Here is a 15,080-nt window from a genome sequence, read left to right on the forward strand (position 1 = left end):
GCCAGCAAGTGTTAAACATGCTAGCAACAAACTAGAAACATGCTAAAACATGCTAGCTAAGTGCTAAAGCATGCTAGAAATGCTAAAGGAAGTTGTTGTAACTTAAGCATACAAGACATCTACATGCCAATATTCAGTTATAGTAATAGCGTCACCTGGTGGTCACAGGAAGTGTGGCAAAAACAAATTACTTTTACATACTCCTCCTATATTTACCTACTCAAATGCAGATTGCCTTCCTAAAGCCACCTGGTGGCGGTGGCACGGGTGCGAGGGCCCTTTCATCGCTGGTTGCAGATTTATTTGGGGCCTGTACCAACCATTGTTGTTGAACAAACTCAGGGTTATGGGATTAGTTTCAAGTTGACAAAACCAAAACCATCCAATCAAGCTTTGTTGGTACAATGATGATGATCATCATCAACTTTCTCTGTCAACTCAGGCTTTGATCCTGAGTATGGAGTGTGTGCACATGAAAGTGTCATCGGTAGCAAACAGCCAATCGCATGCTTTGAAACATACAGAAACTGTGATTTACGTCTCGTGATACAATTTTCTCTTCTGCCCGAAGATTACGAAAATTAAGTATATAAATGTCTATCTATATCAGTGCAAATGAAAGTAATGAAATTAGTTTATGTAGTTGATAATATAGGTAAAAGAGACTCGGACATGTAAGCTCCCATGTAGTCATTTTTAAATCTTTATCTATCGATTCCAAATCGTATTTATATTACATATTATCGGTATACATTTATATTAATTTAAACTAAAGGCTTAATAGTAATTGTTAAACTAAAATGATATATTTATAATAAATAATCATCACTAAAAGCCTGGCGAGTTTGGCTTTAAAAATCTGTTATGAAGTGACCTTTATATAGGTGAGCAAGAGAAACTGACTGTCCAAATTTTGGACTTTATTGCGTCAAATTTTTTATTGCTCACAGCTTATTGGTCCAATTTTGGTTTGAAATCTCTTACCCAGAACATAACCAAACTACTTTCATGGTGCCTAAAACCCAGGGTTGGCACAAACTAAACTGAAACATACACTGTAAAAAATGTTACTGCTATTTACTTAAAAAAATTATGGTAACAATATTACACATAATATTTTTGAGTAGTTAAAGCTTGATTTCATTCATGGAATCTACCTGAATAAATCATGTAAAACGCCCTAATTTATTTAGTCTATGACACACAATTTTTTAGTGAAATGTGCTTTTTTATTTGAAGTATTTTTTATTCTCAAAATTGTGTGAAGTTAAGTGAATGGATATGACCTGTTTATATTTAACTTTGAGATATATTGTTTTATAAAAAGACCGTATACTGCTAGAACAGCACAGAATCAATTACTGCACTATCATTAGCAGCGTTATTGCTACATGTATATAACAATATGCTTCATAATATTAAATAAATGCAGTTATTCACAACCTAACCATAAGCCCTACTCTTCTGCACAATGGTAACGATCAAAACTTTAACATAATAGAAACTCTTTCAAATGTCAAACATACCTGAACATTAAACATTAACAGATGTTTCCCTTTACTCAAAAACATATGAAATAACACTTTATTTCAAGATTTACTCTCCATTTCCAGCCATGTGCAAAGCATGCTGGGAACAAACAATGGTGTGTCTAAATAAAACCGCATAAATGAGCTAATTCTCTTAAAATAAATAGGTAGCCCCTTTTCCTTAATTTTATGAGGTTTATCAGTTCCTCAATTCAAGCCTTAAAATTGTGTATGTTTCCTTAAAAAAAATTGGAAAATGCATCTCTTGGTGTTATTAGTGAAATTTTCTCAATATATTCAATAAAACCCTAACCACAATTTTCTTAATAAAATATACATAATATTTTTAATGATCACCTCAATTTTTTTAATGAAAATTACAAGACTCATGATTCATTTTTTACAGTGTACCTGGCTAGCCACCTAAAATGGCTTCATGTACTTGCACAGTTCCAGATTAAGAAAAAATAAGAATAAATGTGTATTAGAACAATCAGAGGTGAACCGACCTCCACCTAGTTGGTTCATGATAACACTTTATTATTATTATAACATGTTTTCCCTTTATTTCTTGCAGGTATTTTAACCACCACTTTTGAGCTTTATTATGGAAACCAGATGTGGAGAAGCAGTGGTGAGTATCATTAAATACCCTCATCTGTTTGGTATCTGACCATTTACTCTGCAAATCAGTTTTTATTTTATTTTTTTATTGTGTTTCTTGCATCCCTGGATATAAACTCAACAAAGATCATCTTTATGTAAGCTTACGTGTCTGCGTTTTGATACTATCCACTGCTGTGACATTTTGTTTGCATTTGCTCAGACTGTATTTGTTCTATATTACACATGCCAAATAAAACTGAATCTAAGTCAGAGTTGGATGACACCTCACACCTTTGTGTGTTTGGGATCTCAGTTAAATATTGGCTCAGTGCTAGTTGTCTTAGGGGGTATTTCTGTCTGTGACCTCTAGTGATGTGTAACTGACCTCAGACTGCGCCTCATAAGGTCAAGTGAGCTTAAACGTATGTTTTCTCACACAGAGAGCGCTTTGTCCACTGACTTACAGTACATGTCACTGCACGTATAGTGTAATAGTTGCCATCATGACTGCAGAAATGACATGGTAACTGCTCATCGAACAGAATGGACTCATTTGAGATGTTTTTGGTGGTACTTCAAATCATACCTCAAATGTCCAGTCTACAAGTCTGAGACTACCAAAGAAAATGCTTCTTTTGTGCACTCTTTTCTAATTAAACAGTGTTTTTCAGGATAACAGTTTAACCCTTAAATGCATGAATGTTTCTCCAATCATTACATATTTGGGTCTTTAGCACCCTGCATATATCTAACATGGATGGCTCTCTTACTGCCGCAATAGTTTAAAACTCTCCTGATATTTTAATAACAATTACAAAATAATAACATAAAGCATAGTTTTGTTGCCTTTTGACAAATGAGTTCACATGGTCACTGTCACAAATTAGTTCAGATTTGTAAACATTTAGAATCAAAAGAGGATGAACAGCAAAGACATCTTCCAACAGCCCGTTTAACTTATCATAACAGTATATTATTAAACAGTATTATTATTATTATTACACTCTTAATATGCCAATGCTATGTACTGTATAGTAAGAAGGTTATTCTGGTGCAATGAGACTGTAGATGTGCTTTTAAACCCAGAACGCATTGCCTTCACAAGTTTTGTTCTTTAGTTGAATCAAATACTGAAGAAAAGTCTACCAATAACTGGCAGCTGTATGAGTTTTAATAAAGCCATTTGAACTGTAAGTTGAAGGAAGGTGGAAATTCATCTTGTATGCCGCTAGATGTAGAGGCTGGAAACTTTGATTTAGATTTTTACTCTTCCAGAATTATCCTTCTCACCCACTCAACTCCTGTGGCGTATGACATGCTTGTTAGTCTCACGTGTCTCCAGTGGGTCTCGTGCTACCAAATGTTAGAATTATTTAGATTTTACACTGGTATTTATTTATTTTGCTCTGGATACATATGGAACAATCACTCCAATCGCATTGCTTGAATTACGTTGTTTATTCAGCGCTGACATTTTGTTTTCAGTGCTATCGCTTGGCAAAGTGAGACTTGATCTAAGACACGTTTTCTTACAATAGAGACCCTTACAAGTTGTGAAGAGTATGAAAAAAATATGTCTCATAGTCTATTCATCATACTATCAAAGGCATGGAATTTTAGAATAGTTGACAGTATCATAAAAGAGGTGAAATCATGTGAACCAGTGCACTTTGTAGCTGAGACAATGCACCATGTCAGCCTAGCATAGGAAACGTCTGTATAACGTCTGTATTTAGGAGGAGATGAAGAGTCTCTCGGGTCCTCCCCCCATTAAGTAATGTCACTTAAAGAAAAGAAATAGCATATCAGTGTAGAAAGGTGCTGTTAAAACAGATTCTTCTGCTCCTCTACATACAGAACAACTCCACTGCCATGTAGTGCTGAGCGGCTTTACTGTGCTTTTTCGAGCGCTGAAGTGATTAAACTTTATGCTGGAAGGAATTAGAATTTATTCCCCATGTGTACTGATGCAGTTCTGTGGATATACAGTTGTGTATGTTCATGGGAGAGGCTTGTTTCATATGTGTGTCAGTTTGCTTTGACATGGCACAATTTGTCTTTTGTCCAAAAAAAAAAGAAAAAAAAAAAGAAACCTCTTGTGATAGGATATAGAATGTTTTAAAATTCTGAATTAAAATTCATTTATATACACAAAAGTTTGGGCAAAGTAAGTTTTAAAAATAAAATAAAGAAAAAGCCTCATTAAAAGAATGAAATTCTTGAAAATAAAAGAGTAGTTTGGCATAATCATAAGTTTCTAGTATTTTTTCATTGTATATTATATTTGTATATATTTATTTATTTTATTTAATATTTCTTATAATATTAATTAAAATAGAATTATCGTATTATAAACATACATTTCATTCATTATTATTATAACAATTTTATGATAAGGCAAGGTTAGTTTACATTGTAAAACCATGTGGTATGACTCCCCTCAAAACATAATATCTTTGAATTAATTAATGGTGTCTGTAAAAAAAAAAAAAAAAAAAAAAAAAAAATATTTTTGGGTTTTGTTTTTTAAAGTATGATTTCGATGTGTACATTCACACATATTCAAGATATATGGAAAATATGTCATTATTTTTTTAGTTGATAGTTATACCTGACATTTTCTTTTTACCAGTAATTGAATTCAAACTTCTTGAATAGTGATCTATTTATTTTTATTTTTTCAAAACCATATGAAACCAACATGAACACACAGTACAAGAACATGGAACTTGTTATAAACTACAGCCTTTTCCTTTACTTTACAGACAATATGCCATTGACCCATGTATCACTGACACTTTTCTGTGTGTGTGTGTGTGTCCAGCGTTGTACTCCTGTGCTGGGAGTTGTTGATAGGTTTGTCCCCTCTTTCATCTCTCTTCAGTAAGGCAGAGAGCCCCTTAGCTGTCAACCACCTCTCCATAATATCATCCCTATGGTTCCACCACGCTGCACACATACAGCCTGGAAACAAGTCAAAAGTAGTCCAGGCATCATAACTGATCAGTGCATAACACATGTAACCTTCAGCTTCCCAACCAGAGCTAAAAACACACCAAGAGTGGCATAAAAAGCCAAGCGTAGGTGTGGTAGTGTGTGCCATCCTATTTCCTGTTGTTCATTTCATCCATCCATCATAGAGAGGCCTCTGATCTCCTCCTTGACCACTGTTCAAAGCTCTCCACGCCTTCACAGACTGATTTACTATGACAAATGAGCTCTCAACCCCAGGAAGGTTAGCTCGTATGTGCATGCGCACGCATTTAAACAAGCTTCTAGCTGGTCAAGGGGTAAAATAATCCGCTTTGCTCAGAAATGAATGGGCGCACTGAAAGAATTCACCTCCAGATGCCAAATCAATACGTGTCCTTTGGTGCGTTGCACTGTAATAAAGCACTGGGGAGGAGAGCGGGAAGGTTAAGACGTCATTTGGCTTCACTCGTCCTTCTCATATCACGTCTGACGGGAATGTGACACTAAAGATGCATGCATCGGAATGTGCTCATTGACATGCCATAACGAAAACTGATTTTTTTTTCTTCTGTGTAGACACAGGCAAAAACTGTTTTATCATGCATCTGTCAATTTTGAGTTTTTGGCTTTTCATAAAGTTTTTTTTTGTTGAAAGAAAACATCCAAAATACACTTTTAACTGTATATTTTAGCACTTTATGTATTTGCGTCTCTAGATTTAAATTTCAGTATATATCTTTAAAGGCTGTTTTCTCAAAATGAGTTTTTCCTCCTATTGAGCCAAAAATCTCCCCTTCAGTATATAGCACTTGTACACACCAAACTTTACAGTTTTATTCTTATCTTTACTCTGAAGGTTTTTACAGAGGGGTTTGTTCATATATAATTTTCCTGATTTTATACAACATTTAAAAAAAATTGGGGGGGGGGATAAAAATCTTTTCTTTTTTATATATATATAAAATTAAACAAGAATTTTTAACCTGACTTCATCCAATGTTCCGATTTTTGTTCTAGAAATGTATGCAAATTAGTGCATATTTAATTAGATAACGCCTCATTTGCATATTTAAACATAACATTTCAGAAAGCTTGTAATACTTTATTTTATTTTATTTTTTTATTATCAATGTAATCAATCAACTGGTATAGTATGGTGATATATATATATTAGTTATTTGTGATACCCTATTCACCTTGTCTTGCCTTAATTGTGAAATTCACTCATAATTTCTGAGTGAAAATGAAGTCTTCTGGAGCAACATTCATATTGGTCTTGAAATGATCAGTATGAGGGTGCCAAATAAGATCATTACCCTTGAGAACGAATCCTGTTTGTTTATTCTTGCCAAGTTCTTTAGCTCAAGGAGAGTTGACAGGTCAGAATCACATGAAGTGCGCTGCATGGAGCGACGTGTATTGCCTGGGTGATCGAATTTTAGGATTGTGCTTATATTGATTATTTTACTGCCTTTCTGAGCTTAAGCTGTTTTCTTGAATGTGGTCTGGCCCGGTGTATATCTGCCACAGCCTATAGAACCTTCTCTGCTCCCTTTTAATATATGATGGCCTGATTTTATTCCTTATCTCTTATACGTGTAGGGAGGGATGGCGGGAAGACAGTGGGAGGATGGGCTGCTATATGGTTAGATGGTGAAGAGGGGGAGGGGTGCGCTGGATTAAAATCTTGGTTGAAAACATCCGCATTAAAAAACGGAGGCAATGAAATAAACATCCCACCACCAAATGAGAAGGCAAGTGGAGATAGCAGAGAGAGAGCGAGAGAGAGAGAGAGAAAATGCTCTAAAAGACAAGCAGAAATAGGGAAAAGTGAGTGAGAGTGAAGTGAAGTGAAATGAACTGAAAACAGGACACTGACTCTGTGGCGGGAAAAAAAACTGGTGATGAGATTCTTACAACAAAATGAGTTTAGAACAACAAAATTCTCCACCAAACCACAAAGGGAGAGCGAGATAAAGAGAGAAAAGTAATAGTATTTGTAGTACATATTTCATCATCTGAAAAGAGCCACATATCCACATACAAAACAAGCAGATGTACAATAAAACATAATACCATCACACAGGCTTTATGCAGCTGTTAGTGATTACTGAATACGATTTTTTTTTAAATCATTTTAAAGAGACTGCGTTCACATACTTTCTTTGAGATTTTCAGAGCTTTGCATAATGAGAAAAAATTTACTCACAGTGGAAATATCCATGACTTTTTAAGATTTTATTCCAGGCTTGGAAAACAGAATTTTTAAAGTTCCCTGATGTTTCCAGGTTTTCTACACTGCAAAAACGCATAGAGTATCCTTGATGTGTATATCTTTTTCTGGTTTGCCATTAAAAATATCTAAAGGCCCTTGAAAACAAGATTAATTTGCCTGGTCTGCATGAAAGCATGAGATGTTAAGAATGATTTCAGGTAGTTTTTTTTTTTTTTTTTTTTTTTATAATGAATTGAAATTGAAATGCAATTTATTGCTGCAATGCAAAGCTGAATTTTCAGCATCATTACTCCAGTGTTCATTGTCACATGATCCTTAAGAAATAATTCTAATATGTAACATTTCTTATTATTATCAATTATGAAAATGGGTGTGATGTTTAATATTTTTGTGTAAACCTTTACTTTTTTTTTTTTTTTTTATCTTTGATGAAATCTCAAAATAGCATTTATTTTTATTTTATTTTATTTTTTATAGCAATTTAAAAGCTCCACTATCACTTCTGATCAATTTAGTGCATCATTGCTGAACAAATTACTGACTCCAAACTTTTGAGTAGTAGTGTATATTATATATAATCTAATCATTTTACTGGAGAAGACAAAGATATACTCCTTAAGAATGTTTTTTTGTATTAATACAGTTATCCAAAATACTCACAAAAAATGCTCCTCACAGAGAACAGACAGACCAAGATGTGCATCACCTGTGACACATGACCTAAGATCACATCTCTCTGCAGGTGTGATCTACTTTTGACATTTACTTCAGAAAACCAGCAAATCATGGCAAATGTTAAAACCGATTTAATAAAAGATTATAAAATAGTGCAGTCAACAAAGTGGTCCAACTTCCCGAATAGAGGGAGAAAGAGGATGACGATAAAGGAGTGAGAGCCTACTTTTAATGATAACACTACATTTTTATTGAACTTTCAGCTTTGCTGTTGACAGCCAATAAGAAAAAAAGCACATGTACATGGTCGGACTACAGTGTAAAAGAGTAGAGTAATTCAACTTAAACAAATGCAAGTCTTTATTTCCCCATTCCCATTTCAAACTTTATATTACAGAGACCCATAATCTGTTGCAATGAGCTGCCAAATGGTGATTGGTCAAAGAGGTTGCATTGCTCCACTGCAGCAAAAGCTTCTTCCTAAACAGAGCTGTGAATATTTCTAGAGTCTCTTATGCCTTGGAATGATCATGGTGCCATGTTTGAGTCCACATACGAATGTTTTGAATCAGTGTGGAGCCAGATGTTGCCTGGTCCCGTTTACAATGATTGAGAGTGAAAAGGGCGTAGTGCACTTGGCAGCCCCTAACTGAGAAGAGGATGGAATTAAAATCAATACTCTGCATGATGAGGTGACTCAGAAGGTTAAAATAGAACTCGCAACTCTCCAATGGCCACTACGTAGCCGCTTTAAGATTATTAGCTGTCATCAACAGATGATCTAAGTATAGGGATGGTGTTACCAACTTTCAGAAAATCAGAAATGTCCAGGCCAACATTTGGGCAGTTGTCCACAGTAGAGATCGGAGGGAGAGTTTGATAGATAGGAATACAAGCGAATCAAGAGAGAATACAGCACATTACATTTCCCAAAGTTAAACGCACCGCTAAATTTTCATTAGTCAGTAGGTGCAAATGTCAGAGTTGATTCTAAAAGTTCAGTTTTAGAGGTCAGTAATTTGAGTCTTGATTGGCTGAACGCTGTTTAAAATAAATAGAAAATGTATCTGGTAGGGTAACGTCCGCCCGCGAGTCAATTTTGGCGGAAGAGTGACCTCTGACCCGATGTAAGACTTATTGACGAACACGGAAGCGCAGAGGATAGAGTAAAACAAAACAAAAAACGGTCGCGAATTAAAAGTCTAAAACGAGAATTTTTAAAGAGAAATGTCTGAGGAGCTTGAGTTTGTTGCCCAGCCCGATTTGTTTGACCATTCACTCCCATTATAAAGCTTGGAAGAGACAGGATTTTAAAAAATATAACTCTGATTGTGTTTGGCTGAAATAAGAAAGTCATATAGCTACACATAGGATGGCGAGAGGGTGTGTAAATTATGGTATAATTTTCATTTTTGAGTGAACTAACCCTTTAAGTTTGAGGTGGGTGTTTTTTTTTTCGTGCCCCCTGTGCACCTGTTCTATACTCTCTTGCTGATGCCAGTTGAAGAGATTTCTGTTTCAGCAAATAAGTTGATGTTAATTTATCTGCCATCATCAATCCCCCAACACATCTCTTTCTGTCTTTATATTCTTTTGCACATGTTAGCTTTTTGGCATTGAAAACTCTCACTCGCCCCTCCCACTCCTTGCGTTTTCTCCTGAAACCAAGAAACCAGGACAGCTCGGCGCTCGACGGGTTAACGCGCACTCGCGCTCGTGATTGGCTGCGGGAGCGGCGCTTTTAGAGAGAGGTAACCAGGCAACTTCAGCTGGAACAGCGGAGAGAAAGAACAGGGTAAAGGGGAAAAGAAGCGCAAAAATCCCATCAGTTTTGGTGTGCGATAGAAAGGATGTAGTCCAGGTCTGTGGCTGTATGTCCCCGGCATGGGAAAGTGGATTACTGCTCTTCTACAGACGGTAGAGACTGGATACGGAGTGATTGCGCGTGGATTTTTATAATAAGAAGTATGGGATCTGAACGCACCAGTTTAAAGGTAAGAGGGTTTGTCTTAAGGATGTGATTCGTGATGACATATGAGAAAAAAGAAAAGAAAAGAAAACGGCGTCGGTGCTGTTGCAATGAAACTTGTCCATGTGGAACAAGAGGACATCTTCCTGCGCTTCGGTGATGGAGTTATGTCGGTTGATTGTATTCACGCATCTAAAGCAATTGGAGAGATATGACTAAACAGTTATCCCACATTTGATTTGCGAGGAAATGAGCCGAACCAACTGCCACCAGTTGACGGTGATCATGCGTCCACGCGCGTATGGAGAGGAGCGGCGTTTGCTGCATTGACATCCATGTTCTGCCCTGCTCGAGAGCGATTGATCAACTGAGATTTACTACAACGCTCCGTATTTAACACCTTTTCCATTCATTGCGAAGCAGGGAGGTCTTGTAGCTATACACTCAAGAAGTGCTATATACGCGCACTCATTTGCAACTGCAGTGAAAGATATGTTCACTATTCCGGACGGGTTAAAACGCACGAGTAGCCTACTAGTTCAAGACACGGTAACGTGAACTTTCCATGTATTTAAACGTGTTACGAGTAAAGAAAAGTGTAGATTTTGTTTGTTTGGTTCAGGCAGAATGATCGGTCCGCAGGGGCTCCGCGGCAGCAGATTCCCGCATTAATCGTACTGCCCGTATGTGTGTGTGTGTGCGCGCGCGCGCTCCTGCGCGTGTGACAGGGAACCACCGTCCGTCCGGGCGGCGAGAATTCGTTACTCGCACTCTAAGAATCTGTCAACTGACTTGGGGCACCGGCGACCGCGTTAAACGCGTCTCTACGTGACGTTTTATGAACGGTTGCGCTGCAGGAATATGTTCCTTCAGTGTTTGAAGCGGTAGAAACGGGAGCGCGTGAGGATAATGTGCTTTGACAGAGAACATCCTTTTCTGACTGCCTGCGGACCGCTGCTTGTGGTGGCACTGAGAGCTGTAGTTTCAAAACGAAAGACGGTCCCTTCGACGTTTACTAAACAACGCTTGAAAAGACACCGAACCTCGTCGTGTTGCCTTCACGTGCGGCTCCACTAAGCGGAGCTCGGTCTGAAAGACAAAAGCGCCAGTGACTGGAATGTCCGGTGAGGAAGACTTTACGATATAGTAAAACCTAAAATAACCTATACTGTGGTGACAAGCCAACGGTCTCCGCAAGGGAAGCAAAAAAAAAAAATCAGTTTAATCTAGGCTACTAAGTAATGTCTTGATGAACATAAACATGTGGAATGGTTTGTGTGAGGGTTAGCTTTGGGATTAAATTATAGAAAACACCATTACCTCGATAAAAACAACACAAGTCAATGAAAAGTCCTCATCATCTTGGAAAACAAATGTGTATGACAGTTTCATCATTTATCAAAGACTTGTGAAAATTGTGTAAAAAAAATAAAATATATATATATATTTAGGTACCCTCACAAGTGTACAAAGCAGAGCATCCATCGAACTGTTGTCGTCCTTAACCCATTTAGCAATTCAAAGGCAGCACCCTTTAATCTGTTTTTCTGATGATAGTTCTGACCCTTATACATGCCTCCATAGTATTGATGGTTGAAAATTCACAGTCACAAAGGTGTATTTTGTTTCTTTTATATTTGTGTCTGAACTCATCCAGGTGTCAGGTGTTCATTGGCAGCGCTTTGTTTTTAGGTCATTGGTTAATATGTCACCCATATTTTTGTGTGGTTCAGCCATCAATTTGTGTTTATTTCCAGCTGAATGCTATTTCATTGTTGTGTTTTCAGGCAGAACTACCATTGTGAATTGTTTATAGTTAAGAATTGTTTATAGTTAAGATTTGATAGATAAATAGATAGATAGATAGATAGATAGATAGATGGATGGATAAACATAGATAGATAGACGAATGGATAGATAGATAGATAGATAGATAGACAGACAGACAGACAGACAGACAGATAGATGGACAGATGATGGATGGAGGGATAAAAAGATAGATAGACAGACAGATAGATAGATAGTCAGAAAGAATGATAGATATATAGTCAGACAGACAGACAGACAGATAGATAGATAGATAGATAGATAGTCAGAAAGAATGATAGATATATAGTCAGACAGACATAGATAGATAGACAGAATGATAGATAGATAGATAGACAGATAGATAGATAGACAGACAGATAGATATACAGACAGATGATGGATGGATGGATAAAAAGATAGATAGATAGATAGATAGATAGATAGATAGATAGATAGATAGATAGATAGATAGATAGTCTGACAGAATGATAGATAGATAGATAGATAGTCTGACAGAATGATAGATAGATAGATAGATAGATAGATAGTCTGACAGAATGATAGATAGATAGATAGATAGATAGATAGATAGATAGATAGATAGATAGATAGATAGATAGTCAGACAGACAGAATGATAGATAGATAGTCAGACAGACAGAATGATAGATAGATAGTCAGACAGATAGATAGTCAGACAGACAGACAGACAGACAGACAGACAGATAGATAGATAGTCTGACAGAATGATAGATAGATAGATAGATAGTCAGACAGAATGATAGATAGATAGATAGATAGATATATAGATAGATAGATAGATAGATAGATAGATAGATAGATAGATCAAATGAGGATACATACAAAAGGGGGAAAAAACATGTTTTTTTTTCTGCCATAATCAGGTCACTATGCCAACCTGTGCCAGATGGCTCACTCTCCCAACCGCTCATATTACATCAATGAACTTCTTATAGGTTGCCATTACCGTGGCAAAGGTGGTCTGTTCAGTGCTCTGGACTTTTCTGTGTGTATGGCAAGTAGGCCTTTCCTTCTCTGCCTGAATGGGCCCAGCAGGAAACAGTGCATCTCCATGGAGACGCAACACAGAGTGTGGGAACCCTCAAAGCCAACATTGTTTTGCTCTCTCCTCTGTGTTCATTTATTCATTCTACAAGCTGGGTTTGTTTTGAGGTAATGTAGAACTCAGAGGTAGTAGGGTTCACATCAAGACTTGGGCAACCGCATGTTTAAGCAAAATTAACAATAATGCATGTTAGTTTGGCCTGAATAAATTTAATGGCATACCAAACCAGCTTGCTGTTCTATGTAAATGTCTGTTTAAATGATTTCCAGGATTGGTTTGGTACTTATTTATGTAAAGATGTGAGGAATAATGGCCAGAATAGACCTTATTCAGAACAGCGCCATGACCGGTATGAAAGCGAGGCTGTGAGGGATAGACTTACATTGTTTTCAGTGGCACCCGTTGTATAAAGCTGTATAAATCTCATAGATCACTTAAAAATTATTTTTTTTTGTCTGCTGGAATTTCTCTGAAAGATAACCATACAACCCACTGAAGAGATGTACGTCAATCCCTCGCAGCCTCGCTTTCATTCCCGTTAAAAATCAAAGATGGCGCCTATGTGAATAAGGTCTATCCTGTAGGACTTTTCCAAAGAAAAAAATGTGGGTCACTTTAGCACTTTAGTTTTCTGAGGTGTTTGTTGTAAAAGGAATCTAAGGATGTTTTGGGTTGATGGCATTGCACAAAATGGAGCAGCTTGTGTCTTCATCAGATCAGTAGGTGTTGGGGATTCCTGAAGTAGAGCCGTTCCGTGGGGGATGTCCCTTCTCGGAAATCTGTCCGGCATAGAGAGGAGGCATCGACTGCCGGTCCTCGTCCTCAGTATTGATCCCTCTGTTCTGTGTGACATTATCTGCTCCTGCTAATTAGAGCTCGGGAATGGGCTCACCCATTGGATGGCATCCGACACTGAGGACATGACACTGAGCCTGAGGGCACAGCTGCCACGGTTTTGGCTCCGACTTTTGCACATCAGAAGCTTTCCACTCAAAATTTAGGAGTAAAAGTGACAATTTAAATGCGAAGATGCCATTGCTTGAATGCATTGCATATATTCATTAGGGCTCTGTGTATCTCTGTAGGAGATGTAGGTATCTCTAGGTGTTGTGTGTGAGACACTAGTGAGCTTCCTAAGGTAACATCCTTATAGGATTGCAAATTCCTTTCTTTTCTCAAGAAGACTTCAATTACACTGTTGTACAGGTTATTTGTGCGTTTCAGTTCCAACAATAATTTCCTTTCTATCGCCATGGAGGCTAATGCTGAAAGTCGAGTCTGTCCAGTCTTATTTTTGGCATAAGTTTTAATTCTCTTTAGGGCTGAGAATATCCGCTCGACAGAAGCAGTGGACACAGGGACAGTCAGCGCCAAACAAGCCAATGTCTGCCCCATGCTCTCACTCAGATTATTCTGCTGAAGGAAATGAAGGAGAGCTGGACTTTTACCTTCAAAGTGAGTCATGGCATACATTACAGTCCTGTTTCTAGCTGGGACAGATCGAACAGTGTTCCGTGACTCTGTGTCAAGCTGAATTTTTTCCGGTATGTCGGAAACTGCTGGGGGTCGAGGAGGGAGAGAAACATTAATTTTTCGTGGTCTTGAAATCTATTCTGCATCTGGCAAAGAATGTCGTCCAGAACAGTGCTGTGGAGTTGGTGGTAGTATGCACAAAGGTCTCCTTGTGCTGGGCCTCTCTGTCCGTTCCTTGACACCCGTGTCCATCACATAACGCAGGACCAGTGCGAGCTGCGCTGCATTACTCACGTCAGACGTCTCGTCCACCATAACGGCGACAAAGGGTGCTTTTTTAATCTCCCTTTTTATCTCTTCTCCCATCACTTCAGCAATGGCATTAATCGGGTCGTTTTGCATTTTGCCTGACGTCCCACAAAACACTCTGTTCGTGGACAGGTGGTAATGTAAGTCTGTGTTGTTTTCAGCGAGAAAAGAAAGAAGCTCCATATAGTTGCCTCTATTTGTGGATCCAGCGCTTTCATCGTGTCCCCGAAACGAAAGTTCTTGTTTCCCCAAACAATATGACACAATCAGTCTTTTCAATATTGCCCTGTTTTTCTTCACCTTTTTGTTGTGGAGCTCCGTATCCCTGTTCATTGAGCTGTAGATCCACTCGGGTTTCCCCAAAAGTTTTCAAAAGCACCGTTGCATGTAAGTGTCCGGCCGTGATTTGGTGTCT

General features: G+C 37.7%; 1 protein-coding gene across 5 annotated transcripts in view; it reads left to right on the plus strand.

Moving 5' to 3' along the window:
• Positions 1-9,745: 9,745 nt before the first annotated feature.
• Positions 9,746-15,080, plus strand: part of dab1a (DAB adaptor protein 1a) — a 158,563-nt gene continuing 153,228 nt past the window's right edge. For all 5 annotated transcript variants that reach the window (XM_084432492.1, XM_084432493.1, XM_084432496.1 and 2 more), the window contains exon 1: positions 9,746-10,013. The gene's annotated coding sequence lies outside the window, so the exon portion shown is untranslated. The remainder of the gene's footprint in view (positions 10,014-15,080) is intronic.

This window comes from Rutilus rutilus, assembly GCF_951802725.1.
Source record: "Rutilus rutilus genome assembly, chromosome: 15".
NCBI classification, from domain to species: domain Eukaryota; kingdom Metazoa; phylum Chordata; class Actinopteri; order Cypriniformes; family Leuciscidae; genus Rutilus; species Rutilus rutilus.